Genomic DNA, 14,558 nt, shown 5'->3' with positions numbered 1-14,558 from the left:
ATCTAAAGTATACCTGTGAAGTATTTATTTATCTGGTATCAATGCATTTGGATTCAGGCTTAATCACCAAAGTGACCTAGAATATTTTGTTGATGATGATCCAAAACCTGAAGAAGGGCAAGTCTTCTCAGTCTGAGTCACTTAGATAACACAAGAAAATCAAAAGCCATGGGTATTCAGAGGGCAGAGCACCTACAGGGTGAAATGGAACAGTGCAAAAGTGAGCGTTCCCCTTCTGATAAATCTTTATGAAGAATCACTTTGCAAACAGAACAAAACCAATGGGAAAATATTTTGGAGAAAACAAATTGGAAAATCTTGTGTTTCTTCGTGTGGTTTAGTGTGTTCATTAGTTACCTTGCCATGTTCAGTCAGGAGGAACCAGGAGACATATGCAAGTGTGATTGTTCCTTATTTGCAATAAGGCCCTACATAAGAACCAGGACTTAAAATTCCAAATTTCACTGATTTGCTGTTCCTTTGATGCTAAAGGCAGACTGATTGGGAGCTACTAAAATATGCCCCATTCAGTAAATAGTCTAGGAAATTCCAGTTTCTCCTGCTTATGGAAGCTTAGTCTTGGTCTAAAGACCACCTGAGGTCATTCTGTATTGCATTATCTCTCAGTGCCTTTATCCAGGGAATTCCAGGAAGTCATTTATCTCATGGTACAATAGCCTTTGGTCAACAGCTTGTACCCTTTGTGCAAAAAGTAGATAATGGCCAATACTAATGATATTGTCCTGGGAGTATGGGCTGTAAATCCCTTCCAGGAGGTCTGGCAAATACTTGGGTATTTGGCATGAAGAGCATCCCAGCAAACTCCATTCAGACCAGGTTGTGGATGGCTTTGTGCATGGCAGTGACTGTGTGTAGATACTGTGGCAATGCACATTATTTTGAGCAGCAAACTCCATTAGTTCACCAGCATAAACTCCACTCATTTTGGTTACTGACCACATTTCTCTAGTGTGCAGAAGTGTGGTGGAGAAGATTTTCCATGGTACATTAGCAATTCCATCGCTATTCTTGAATGGTAATCAAGGACAGCTGACACCCTCTCTTTGTGAATAGAATTTCATAATGCTGATGTTATCAGGTGGCTGCTTAATTCCTCATCTGTCACCTTCAGCCTTATCCTACTGCTGGCAGAATAAATACACACCCTCCCTTAGGAAGCATTTTTGGAGCAGTCAAAGAATTTTCTCATTTCCCATTTTTATTTGCCCACTATCATTCTTTAAAGAGCCTGTTGATGTCATGGTGGTATCATCCACATAAGTGAAAGAACACAGCTGAGATTTGATGTTGAGAAGTATGGAATGGTTTTATGCTCACTTTTCCTTGTTCTTACTTTATCTAAAACCCCAAACCAGTTCAGTTTCTGTTAGTTTTTATTTATGTTTGTAGACCCGTTGGGAATTACTTTCCTGGGGGTGTCAGTCTCAGCTGAAGGAGTTGGGGAGGAAAATGCTGTGTGCTGCACTGCACTATCCCTTCCCTCTTCTCCAAAGCTTTATGTTAAAAAAGCCCTGGAGAGGCATAGTATGGATCTGGGCATGGAGAACCTTGTTTCACACAGTCTAATCTCCACTTATCTGATGCTTTCTGTTGCTTTAGATTTCTTGAAAGCTCAAAGAGTTGCAGTTCAACTTCAGATGGACTTCAGGCTGTAAGAATCTGGACCATGGGACCTTAGGAGCTGAAGAATGACCACCAGAGTGTTTCCTAGAGATGTTGGTATGAATAGTCAGGAGTAGAGAGGCTGTTTTTTTTCTTTTTTTTTTTTTTTTTTTTTTTTTGGTTAATAACTTGAGGCATTTAAAATACTTGAATAGTAAGATAGTAAAGCACTTGACATCATCTTGTGACTTTAGATTGGAATGGCCACCTTAGAAGAAAAGCTCTGTACTCCTTCAGACTTGGGGATGTTACAAGTATATCCTGCTAACACAATCTGCTCTTTATCAGATCTTTGTGCCACTGTGTTCCTGTTTATCTGCTGTCTTGAAACTCTCAAATGAATTGAATGAACTGGAAGCCACCTCTGAATAACATACCAATTTTCCTTGAGTATCCAAATCTCAGACTCCATGGATGGGAAAATGCTTTTTTATGTTGTCACTAGGAAGTGGTAAAAATCTGTGCAGTAGAAGAACTAGGGTACAGTGTTTCATGTACAGTAGTTACATTCTTTAATGAAATACCAAAATAAAAAAAAAAAAGTTTTTGCAACCTGCCCAGCACCTTTAGATTTTTTTTTTTTTTTTGGGTAATAAATATTTTCTATATCCAACCTTTAAGCAATGACATGATGTTACATAATATTACATTTTATTGGCAGCCCTAAAACTTTTCTGTTCTGGGAAGAAACTTCCCAGACCATATTCCCACAAGAAGTAAGTTTTAATATGTATCTCCCTGATCCTTTTTTTCTTCTGTTCAAAGAAAACGTCAGCTCTCTTTACAATTGGCCAGGAAGCATTTGCAAGAGGTTAAGTGATACTACAAATATTCCTTAATTGAGTTTAGATGCATTCCACGCATTTTTACACCAGCATCAAAGAAAACATCTTTCCAAAGATAGGCAGCTTCTTCTCATATTTCAAAAAATCATCACATATTTTCATCAAGCTTTCAGGAAAGAAAGCTGCTGGACTGCAGTGTTGTCATAATAAGAAAGAAAGGTGCACCCAGAGGTTCTGTGATCCAGAGGTGACAAGTGCTGAGCAAACAGCCCGTGAAGACATCTTCCTACCTGACAGCATCCGTCTCCGTCCGTTAGTGCTCTTGTACGGGCTCAGATATGTTTGATCAACTTTCAGATGATTATCCTGGCAGGAGCAGGTGAAAGCAGTCATGATACTTTGATTCAGAGTAAAGTACAAGGCAGTCTGAAGGGACCTTTCATTAGCAGTTGATACTCTGTTGACAGTGAGATTCGTATGAGGAAGCTGGGATGAAAGCAGTTTTCCATTTCCCTCCTTTCTGAGAGAGGCTTGGTTAGGGTAGAGTGTGTAAGGAACTTCTGCTCTCTGACTTAGATATTAACACATCTGGTATTCAGATTTATTGCTGCAAGATATGAGTCTGGTTTGTCTGCACCTGATATTTCCAATTAAGTGACAGGGTTATTATTTCAACTGGGTTTAGGTTTCTAAAAGCTGTTTTGAAACACACCTTTGACAGAACCAGTGCAATTCTCTGGGAGAAATTGAAATCACTCCAATTTGAAACAGCTCAAACTAAAACCTGACCTGAACTTGTCCAACAAGTAGTTTATTATATTTGTAGTATATATTGGTACTACAGGATTGGTTACCTGATGGTTTTGCTCTCTGAATAGACTACATTGAATTGTTGATGCACATCCCAGGGTGTTCACATCAAGAATGACTCTTTGAAATATTCTCTATTTGTGCAACTGAAAATGAGTTCAGGTAAATATGCATGAATGAAGAATGAAAAATTAGAAATCTAGTTATTCTGAATAGATTTTGGAATATGAATATTACTTTTTTATTTCCCTTTTCTGTGTTTTACCAGTTCTAGTGTTAAAAATTTAATTTTATTGAATAATAAGATTTAAATTCTCGTCAGCACTAAGCAGATGAAGTCATGCTAGTAAGTCCAGTGGGGTTATGGATTTTTAATTTTCTTTCATTCAAGGCCACATTAAATGAATAGAGAGGCATAAAGACTCCATAATACAAATTAGAATCAGGCCAGTGGTGTATTTTCATATTCCTAATGTCTGTGCCTCTTTTCAGTATTCTTCTTGTACCTCATATCCTACCATTTTTGTCTTTTAATGTGTGTCTATCTCTTCATCACCTCTGATAATTTATAACATTATTTGACCCTAAACATTGAGTGCCACGACCTGGCTTAATTGGACATTAATTAAATATTAGCTACTAATGTTATCTGCTGACAGTTGTTATCCTGTACACATTCGATAAAAGAAATACCTTTTCGATTATAGGTGTTTGCATTTCACTTCAGCATTTTATCAAACACTCATATTTTGTCACTAATATAACCTATTAAAATTCTCTCCTCAGCTAGAAGGAACTGTGATTTTTAAAAGTAAATAGATGCTTATGCAGCCTTTAGTGATTGCAATCTTTGCATATCTTCCTCCCAGTTTCCTCCGTGAGAACAACTCTCCAGTTAATCTTCCCTGAGCCATGAATTGTCCAGGGTAAGGTAAGATGGAACCATGCTGGATGGAGAAATTGAGCTATGAAACAGAGTAAGAAGGGTACAAGTGGCAACCAAAACAGTTGAATGGATTTTTTCCTGTGCCAGATTTACAGAGTTGCATCAAAATAAGATTAGCTCCTCACATGAATAAAAGATCATGAGATAATGAAATAAGATTCTGCATGTCTAGATTCTACAGATCCTCTTCTGCATTTTTAAAATAAAACCAGGAACTCACATGAATAATTTACCTTTTCTGCAATGCCTTCTCAGCTCTTACTGCAATTGGACAAAACTTACCATAAATCAATGTTTAATTACTTATAAAATTGTAAAAGGATTCCATACCTTATTCTGGATGCCTCAGCATCACATTCTTCAATAGGCATGTGAAAGTGGAGTTCTGTCTGGCATCAATAGATAGTTACAGTGAGCACAATTAACTAAAGTGTTCTCCTGCACACATCTTCAACCAACCATTCCCTTTGAGACAGAATCAGGAGCTGAAAGGCCTCAGTGTCCTTGTGGCTGTTTTGGGCTTGCCCACCACATTCATGGTGAATGTCTGACTGTGAGCCCTGATGCATTCAAAGTTTATTTTGTCACCCATTTTTATGATCTCTGTTCAATGCACTTGCAAATACTCTCCTATGGCCTGACAGAATCCTTTAGCAAAAAGAGAAGTGTACAAGAAAAAGTCTTAAGTAATTTGTCTTTTATTTGCTTTAATAACAAGCTGCATTTTTGACTTTCCATTGTTTTTCAGTGAAGAAATTTTGTTCTTACATTGCCTGGTTCTACTGTGGTGCTCAGGCCAGCTGCTGTAAATTAAGCATACAGCATTTGCCTCATAGGGGATACCTGGTTCTTGATGCAAAGGGCATGAATAAATGAATAATCTTTACCCTAACTTTTGATACTGATAATTTCTGACTACACTGACAAGGCTTTTGAAAATAATGAAAAGCTTCTTAAAAATAAGAAGAATGTGTGAGACACATTTTGTAAGGATATTTTGAATGTGAAATGGATTTAGACACAAGAAGATATGCACTGAAAGTGGAAATTTTCAAATTCCAACCCAGACAATCCCACCAAATGCCTAATCCTTTTTACATGTCACAGGGTTGGGTTGGTTAATTTTTCTTGCATGGACACATTAGAGAGAAATTGAGAGTCTTTGATCCATAAATTGTACATATTCACTCTCAATGATAAATAAAGAAATAATATAAAGTTTAAAGGCAATGAAAAATGCATCCATAAAACTTCCAGGTGCTATAACAGCTGAAGAAGATGAGCTGTTCTCAAAGAAGCAGAGTTTTTCATTCCCACAATGAATTTACTGGGTGTCTTGCAGGTTGTATCATTTCAAATGAAACTGGAGGAGCACACAGCAAAACGCATCACAGATTTGGGGACCCTGGCTGTAAAGGGGATTTTCCTTCTGGTGACATTATTCCTTATTATCCATTATTCCACCCTTATTCCTGCCATGCAGAAACCTGTCCAATTTCAACTGATTTTGGGTAATGGTGAGACATTACAGTGAGAATGCAGGCATAGAAGATTCTTGCACTAAAAATTTGTAGCAGAAAGGGGTTTTATTTCACCTGCACTTGCTTCTGGTATATTTTTTTGCCTGCACAGCTGAAGTGATTATTCTTAATTAAAACCCAATAAAACATGTCCCATTTCTCAGTGTGACGTCCAGCACTTCACTGTCTTTGGGAGAGGTCATGTTTGGAAAATGCCTGGTTGCTCCTGTGCCTTTGGGATAGTTACATACTGTAGAATTCTCCATGTTTAACCTCATTTTTTTCTTTATTTTATTACATCTATTTTCCTTAACTGAGTTTGCATCCAAGGAACTTTTTTTGCCTTCCTCTGAAAAAGAAGGACACTCAAGGATTTTCTTTCTGTTTATATGCATGAAAGTGTGAAGACAGATAAGGCAGCAAATTTAAATGCTACCACTTGCATAGTCTAAAACTGTAAATCCCCACAAAGTAAGGTTAATTAAAGTCCCTGTCTTCACCAACAGACTATTCATACTCTGTCTTACTCCAAAAATGCCATGTACGTGGGGGATTAGTGAGTGTCTGCATTATCAGATATCTGGCATCGAGTAGCCAAGCAAGATGTCCAAACTTCTGTGATTCACCAGAGCTGTTGATATTTTTCCAGCTGGAGTAGGCATTCATCAGCTCTGGGAAAGCAGGGAGGGAAGCACACCACACCTCCAAATCCCGTTTACTTTCTCCTTTCCCACAGGAGAGAATCACTTTGTTGAGAGACAAGGTGGTTAGAAGTTAATTGCAATTTAATTACTCCCTGTGTATACTTTTGCAGCTAAAGAGAAAGACAACCTCTCAGTTAGTATCTTCATGCTTTCAAAAACAGCCCAGTGAGGCTTTCAAAAAGAGGTCTGTAAAGCTGGGATGCACATTTTACACCTATAGCCAAGTGGATCCCTCAGTTCTGCTCTCACAAATGCCTTGAGGCAGCAGGTTTTGGTTTGTTTTTTAAAGATGTTATGTCTCTGATTAAAATTGTAAGACTGCTGAGACCAAGCTAGAGGTGTCCATCAATCAATGAGCACAATATTAATGAAAATATTGCCAGGACTTTTTTTTTTCATTATTTCTAGGATTTTGACAGATGGCATACAGTGCTATAAAAACATGAAATAAAAAGATAGCCTTCTTCCAAAACCACATAAAATCTTAAATAATAATTTAAGGGGAAATTTTCAGATAAACCTCTGAAAATATAACCTATTCTGTGGCCATGGTATTTTAAAAATATAGCATAATTGTTAGGCTGATAAAGACTACCTTCTATCAGCTCTTTATTTTGCCATTAATGTGAAAATACAATTATTGTCATATGATTTTATTATTGCTATCAAAGATTGTTTTTACAGGTTGGGGTGTATTGGGTTTTATAGAAGCCTCCACAGTGAAATTCAAATATTTGTCTGATTTCAAAAGCATGCATAAATTTATAAAATAAAATAAAATTGCAGTCTACTCAGCATACCTGATACAAAGGCAGAGTGAAAATATGTGTAACAAAGCAAATTTTAAACCCAGCATTTTCTGGAGAAGATTGATGTGTAGTAGATACAGCAGAAGACAGATTCAGGAATCAAGTGCTGCTTTTTTTTTTTTTTTTGTTTTTTTTTTTTTTTTTGTTTTCTTTTCAAAATATTTTAAATTCTTGTGTGAAAAGGCCTATGTAAATGCTTACTATTGGATTGTTCCCATTTCTTGCATGAGCTCCTTGTTTAACCTGGACTAATAATCACTTAGCTTTTGTATGGCTGCATTTACTCATGAGTGTAGTCACTATGAGTATTTTGACAGAGGTGTCTTTATGTTACATTCCTTTTTGAATCTGAAGATAAAAGGCTTTATTTTAATAACTGTCTAATTCCTGAAGCAACACTGATGTATTAAAAAGACAGTACACAATTTTTATACTGCCTTTAAAAAAATGCTAAGCACTGAATGCATTTTACAAATATATATTTTCTCTTTCATATATATAGAAGAGGAAAGATAGATGCTGCTAGAATTTTTGAAATACGAAGAGAGCTGGTGGTACATAGTACACCTACAGTGTTCTGCAAGGCTCTGAACCCTGTGGACTAATAATTTTAAATGCAAACTACAAAATTTAATCTTTGGCACCTTAGAGGATAGTTTCACACTACCTGAACAAAGTTCCCAGGCAAAGTGACAAGAATATTACTTTGTGTTTGCAATACCTTTTTGCTGGAATTGCTCTTAGTGCATTTTGCAGATGGAGAAATTGAAATGCAGAGGAAAGGCAAGGCTTCAATGCAATGAGACAATAAAGTGCATCTTTATAATGAGTGATTTTTCTTAAATATATGCCCACATGTTATGCTGGCTTGGGGCTGAATTGTTTATTTGAGGTGGTACAGCAGACAGCCCCAGAACTGAGACTATTGGCATCTGTAGATTCTCATTACTCTTTTTTTTTTTTTTTTTTTTTCCACTGGGTTGTGATTAACATCAACAGCAAAGATGAGAAAATGCAATCAGAAAAGAATAAACCTGACCAGCAGGTGGTTAACACTTTTACAGAATAAGACATTTTCCATCTTTATTAGCATTAAACAACCAAGTGACACCAGTGGTGATGGAAGAGAATATGCTAGAAAAAGAGGCATTCCATATGCAGTTCAAAAACCTATATGTGCATTGAAAAAAGACCATTGAACTCTCCTGAGTAGTTTTTAGAAATAGTGTGACATTGAGAGATGTTGTGGTGATTATGCTTTTTGACATTAATCCTCATGAATGCTAACTAAAGTTTTGTGCATGCAGCTCTGTGAAATAAATATGTGCATTTGCCATAGAATTCCTACAGATCAACAGCATTTTTCACAAAAAAAGCATATAGTGTTCAACAGACACTTTTAAAATAACATATTTTTCCTGCTTTTATAAAGAAGATTTAAATTGTTCAGTGTGTTTGTACAGCTAAGATATTTTATTACCATCACGTTCCACAATGCTCAGCTTTGGGCTTTGGAAGGGACCAAATGGTTTCTGAAAGTTTGTTTTGGTTTTTTTCTTATTTTTTTGACAAGATTAAAGAATGTAAAAGACTATTTGTATTAAACAGATTAAGCTGTTAGTAAACATGTCCCCTTTAAATTAAGTGGTGGTGAAGACAAAGAAAGTGCTTTGTTGTTGTCAGATGGATTTGTCTTAAGTCAAATGGGCAAACAAGTTAAACATCAGTCCTCTTTAAATCCCTAATGGCTGTGCAGATTAAATCTCAAAAGGTCTGTAAAATGAGTAAAAAAATTAAATTGCTTTACTTCTTCCTGTCATTTACTTTGACTAAAGCATTTTTTTTCTTCCTTTTCTTTTTTCTTCTCTTTTTTCTTCTCATCCAGCTTTTGAGAACTTTGTTTTCAAACTGCATTAACATACAGACACATATTAAACAAGAATTTCACTTCTCTGCAGTCTTGTCACTTGTGATGAATACATCCTTGCTCGGTAAGTGCTGGTGACACATCATTGTGGCAGCTTCTGCCTCTCAACAGAAGTATAATTAATCTTGCTATCAACACTTCTAAACAGGGGTAGTTGGTTCAAAGTTTTTATTCCATAGAGCTGCTTTGTGTGGGGTGGGATTCCTTCATTTGAAAGGTCTGCCTGTGAATCGTGGCTTTTCTGTGATTAGCTTTTCTTTAATGCTGGGGGTGTTGATCTGTGTAGGAACAACAAAATGAGCAGGTTTTGTGCTGTTCTGACCTGGCACTTTTATGCCTTAATAAAGTGGGAGGGTGCAGAAAATATACCAAGTCCTAAGGTGATCTCACAGGAGTGTGCAAGAGAATTCAAAGTATCCTTCTACAGATTCTTCTTCCATCCCACTGACTTCAGTGGGAATTTGAGTGGTTGGGTTTCTGCTAGGAAGACACCTGAAGTATTTTGCTTATACACCCCAGATATGAGTGTGAAAATATTTTCTGTGCACATCCAACAGCTGTCAAGCATCAGAAGTATTGGAGAGGGGACAGAATGCTAGCTTGCTATGCATTTAAAACTGACTATTCACCAATATTCCCCCCAAGAATTTCATCATCCCAGCAGCTCTGTAATGATGAAAATCAACCAACAGACTATCTGCTCCAATTGGATTTTCATTCAGTTTATTAATGATAAATAAACTCAACTTCATGCATATTAAAAGAGTGTTGATTGAAGGTCACAGAGGTGTTAGCTGTGGTGTCCTGGCTAAATTCCAGTTGGCTAATTACAATCTGCCTTCCTAAAACTCCCTTGTAGTTTCATTATTTAGATCATTATCTTTTTATATTTAGTTCCAAACTCCTGGTAGCACAGCTCTGTTTTTGTTAAAGGGCTCTCACTCTTGAGCATATTGGGTCCTGGGAAGGCAAATGGTGAAGCCAAATTTCTGCTCCTTGAGAGCAGTATTGGTGGTATGGATAAGGGATTTAAATGGGGATATATCTAGCTCCAGTACAAAGGAACTGAGACATGTATTACAATATCATCTCCCACTCTGTGGCTGTCAATTGCTGTTCTAAAATCAGAGGGCACCTTATGGAAAGGAGTATCTTTTAGCTACTGACCTCTAGTTACCCAAACCCATAATTTGATGTGATTTCTCCCCCCAGTCTTTAATTTTCCAATTGTGTGCTACTCACTCCTGCTTACCTGATACTTTCTACCTTTCTGGAGGGCAGCCTTTATTTTCTTGGAAAGGTTTGTTAAACCAAGCAGGTCAGATGGACAATCTTTTTTTCTGACTGTCTCATGTTAGTTGTTTTTTTCCCAAGACATGTGAGCTGTCTGTGGCCCTTCTAAAGGGGTCAACCTGGGAAACACAGGAATAGATTTTCTGTTTTGTGGTGCAGAACACGACTTCCCTCCACTCCAGACAAGCCCCTGTTTGGTCAGGCCTCTCAAAGCTCTCTGGAGGAAAGAGAGAGGTTCTGTGCTCTGTTACCCACTTGGTTCTCTACTCAAGGACCCATATTGCAGCTTGCAGAGCTGATCCACAGACTTAGGGGGTCATTTGGTTTCAGCAGCATTGTTTTCACATTTAACAGGGGTCACACATCCATGGTGCTGTGTAGTAGTAGCACGCTGAGGTCAAATTTGGCTGTGGTCTGTATTGGCTTTACCACTACACTCCATTCGTGGTCTTTGATTGCTGAAGGTCCACTGTGAACACTGAGGAGAAGCAGTGAAGCAGCTATTCAGAAATGGGTTCAAATGCAGTTGAAATAATTTGCTCTAGAGATTAGGCCCATGCTCTTAATTGAAAAAGGAAAGGAAAATGATTTATCAATTATTCAGCATGTTTTCTTTGTACGAAACACTGAGGGTTTTTGTAAGTATGTGTGTCTCAATATAGTGTTTTTATTGAACTATTAAATGTAATTAGAAACCAAAGGTAAATGGTGTCTCAGTGAGTCAAGAAAGCCACAGAGGAGCTGAGTGGTGTCTGTAGCTTTCTGAGCATTGTCAGTTCCCCAGGAAGCCTACCTAAGGGTGATTAGCTCTTTACCCAGGCTTACTTCAGCTTGTTTCTAACTAATGATGATTTACCATTTAGCTAAATGCTAAGCAGCATTTGTTTGACAGAGTGCAAAGTGAGGGCTCAGAGAAAAGCAGGTAGGGATTCACTACAAAGGGCCTGTCAAAATACTTCTAACATAGACTGTCACAGCCTTAAACAATTTATTAATAAACCTATTAATACCCAAGGATTTTTTTGTTTGGGTGTCTTGAGGTTCTGTTAAAAACATCAGTGTTTAAGATGCTATCCACACAGGCTTAATGCCAGAGAAAGCAATCCCATTAAATTGGACCTCATAAATATTTCATGAGGTCCAATTTAAAATTAATCTTGGCATGAAGCCAACCAGGCAGTATATTTGCTACTGTATTAAAAAGAAGCAGCAGATGAGGTACTTTTTCACAATAGTAATCTGACTGGATTTTTTGCAGCATCCTATCAATATTTTTAATAATACAGCTGTTAGTTTTGGCAGGAAGAAATGCATTTCTTTCATCACCCGTTCACGCACGAATCATACTGCAACTGGTGTATTTTAAATATTGTCATTCTAGAAAATGATTTTATTTTCCTGGTGATGAAATCTCTGTCTTCTGAAAAAAATGTCACCTTGTTACTTGAAAGAAAATAAATAGTCAGATCTATAAATTAACAGGGAGAGTGTAGGTTTCTTTGGGAAAGGGCAATCAGTTGAAGCAATCAGTTTTCAGAAGGGATTTAGGCAGGTAGGAGGTTTTCAATGTGATTTGAATCTGAAGTACCTCAGTCATCTGGAAAATGAAGTTTAGATTTTTAAAGTAATTTTCATTGTGAAATTTACTTCTTAGTAGGCAAATTGCAAGAAATGCAATTTGACAGTAGTTGAGAATGAGTAAAAATATATCCCCAGGTATGTTAGAAATCTTCTTGGGAAGATTTTACATATATTTTTTGAGACAATGTGTCCAGATTTTAATGCCTCTTTGAGTCATTCAGAACACATAAGACACAGGCAGAGAAAAGAGAACTCATTTACTTTGCTCATTTAAGAGATCAGATGGTTCTGGGGGACTGACTGATGGGAAAGGAATTCAGGCTGCAAAAATGTTACTGCAGAAAGAAAAAGTCTCCTACTCTTGGCAATAAGCATCAGATGAGGTCTCTAAATATTTACCAATTTTTGACAAGAATATTAGAGACTTTTTTTTCTGTCTTTCACATATTGCTTGTTTTCCTAGTCTTTGTCCAAATTCCAGTCACGAGAATTTCCTTTATATATTTGCAAAACACTTATAAATGTGTGTGTGAGGAAAGGGAATAAATAATAAATACAATGACAATATAAAAGCTTGAGTAACAGTTTATGTTTTATGGCTTTAAAGCTGGTGTGAGGACGTAGAAGAAAGCCTTTTATGCTGGAATAATTTCTGGGAGACACTGGTAAGAAACAAGATTACAGGGTGTTTAGAGATGTGCGTTTCAATAAGGAGCAATCACCATTCATATGCATACGTTTCATTTAAATGCATTATATACACCAGCAGATTGGGAGGCAATCCTGAAACATTGAACATAATTTATTTGGATTTGAAGAAAGCCTTTGCTTTTGTGCCTTACAATGGGTTTGATTTACTAAGTCGGGAGACATAGTGGAAGCAAATTCAAATGGACTTGCATTTGACTGAGGAGAGGGGAATAGTGGTTATGTGAATGTGGAAGTGGACAAGGGTGGTGTGGAGGGAATGCCACGGGGTTCAGCACACCTGGCTTGCTGCCTGAAATTCTTGCTTAGATGTAATGGAGTGAAGGGGGAAGGTGAAGCTTCTTTAGGTGGTGACTTGTGCCTCCTGTCCTAGAGAACTGGATGCTCTTGTGAAGTCCTGCTCTGCCCCATTTACCACAGATGGAGCCTACAGCCCCATCTTGGACTAGAAGCCTCATGTGAAACTAGAGGAGGTGAATACCAAATTGGTGCTTTCCTATAGGTGTGACTTGTCTCTTCTCTTGATTGCAATGAGTGAGAGACTTAAGTGGCCATTTGATTTATCTGGACTCTTCTCCAGTGGGTTTTGGACTGGGCCCTGTGGAAAGGAAGGAAATTAAATGCTTCCTGTGAAGGAAAGGTGACTTTGATCAAACACTGCTTAGAGTGGCATTATACAGGGCAGGAGTGAGCAGCTCTGGAAATCATTGGGGATTCACTGAGGAAGGGTCACCTCCAAGCTGACAGTGAGAGCTAATCCCAGCTCAGGAGTGAGCTGTATGTGTCCATGCTGCAGCTACATGTCATAGTCCCTGGGATCTGCATTTCAGAGTTTATGATATATGAATAAAAGGGCACTTAAGGAACAAGATGGGTTTGATCCTTCCAAAGACAGGTTTTTCAGAATGGGGAAGTGAAAGATGCAGACTTTTGAGAAGTAGGGATTTCACTAGATCAAGGAACTCTGGCCATGAAATTTCTATTGCGTAGCAAAATTTGGCCAAAAATTTAGTCCTGTGTAGCTTTCAATTTATTTTCCCAATTATAGAGAATCAGAGAATGATTGAGGTTGGAAGGCACCTCTGGAATTTGTCTGGTCCAGCCCCTCCTGCTCAAAGTAGGGTCAGGACTATGTCAAGTTGAATTTTGAATCCATCCAAGGATGGAGGCTCCACACCCTCTCTGGGCAACCTATTGGAGTGTTCAGTCACCCCTATAAGGTAAAAGATTTTTCTTATGTATAAATGTAATTCCTTGCTTGTGTTCCCTGTTTTCTTGGATACCACTGAGAAGAGTCTGGAACTGCCTTGTGCACACTGTCTCAGCAGTAGTACATACAAGGCCACAGTAAATTTTGAGTCTTATCATTGCTTTGGGCATTCTTTCCTGCCCAATAAATATGCTGTACACAGTAGCTTTCTCTAGATACAAGGATTAGGTTGTCTGTCTGAAGATAATCAGCTTTTTCATATGCTTTTTCCTGTTTCTCTCTTTCAGCAGCAAGAAATCCTGTTTCATTTTTGGCCCAGGATGTAAATTCTGAACTAATAATGAACTTCCTCAGTTATGCCAAAGAATGGAGAGTTTCAAGTGATTAAGAGTGAAGGTGAAAGCTCATGTCTTATAAAAGAAAGGATATACTGGATTGTGATATAGGTATCTTAGCTGGGTATATAAGAAGGAAGAGAAAAAAAATTAAATAAAACTTTATGATATGAAAACAGTTAACAAAAAAAAATTGCTGTAATCTGGAAACTCACCCACACAAAATGACAAAGAGGGTAGAAAGTCT

The sequence above is a fragment of the Vidua chalybeata genome, chromosome 1 (genome assembly GCF_026979565.1).
Source record: "Vidua chalybeata isolate OUT-0048 chromosome 1, bVidCha1 merged haplotype, whole genome shotgun sequence".
NCBI lineage: Eukaryota > Metazoa > Chordata > Aves > Passeriformes > Viduidae > Vidua > Vidua chalybeata.
The sequence above is the reverse complement of the archived record's forward strand: the minus strand, read 5'-3'. Positions refer to the sequence as shown.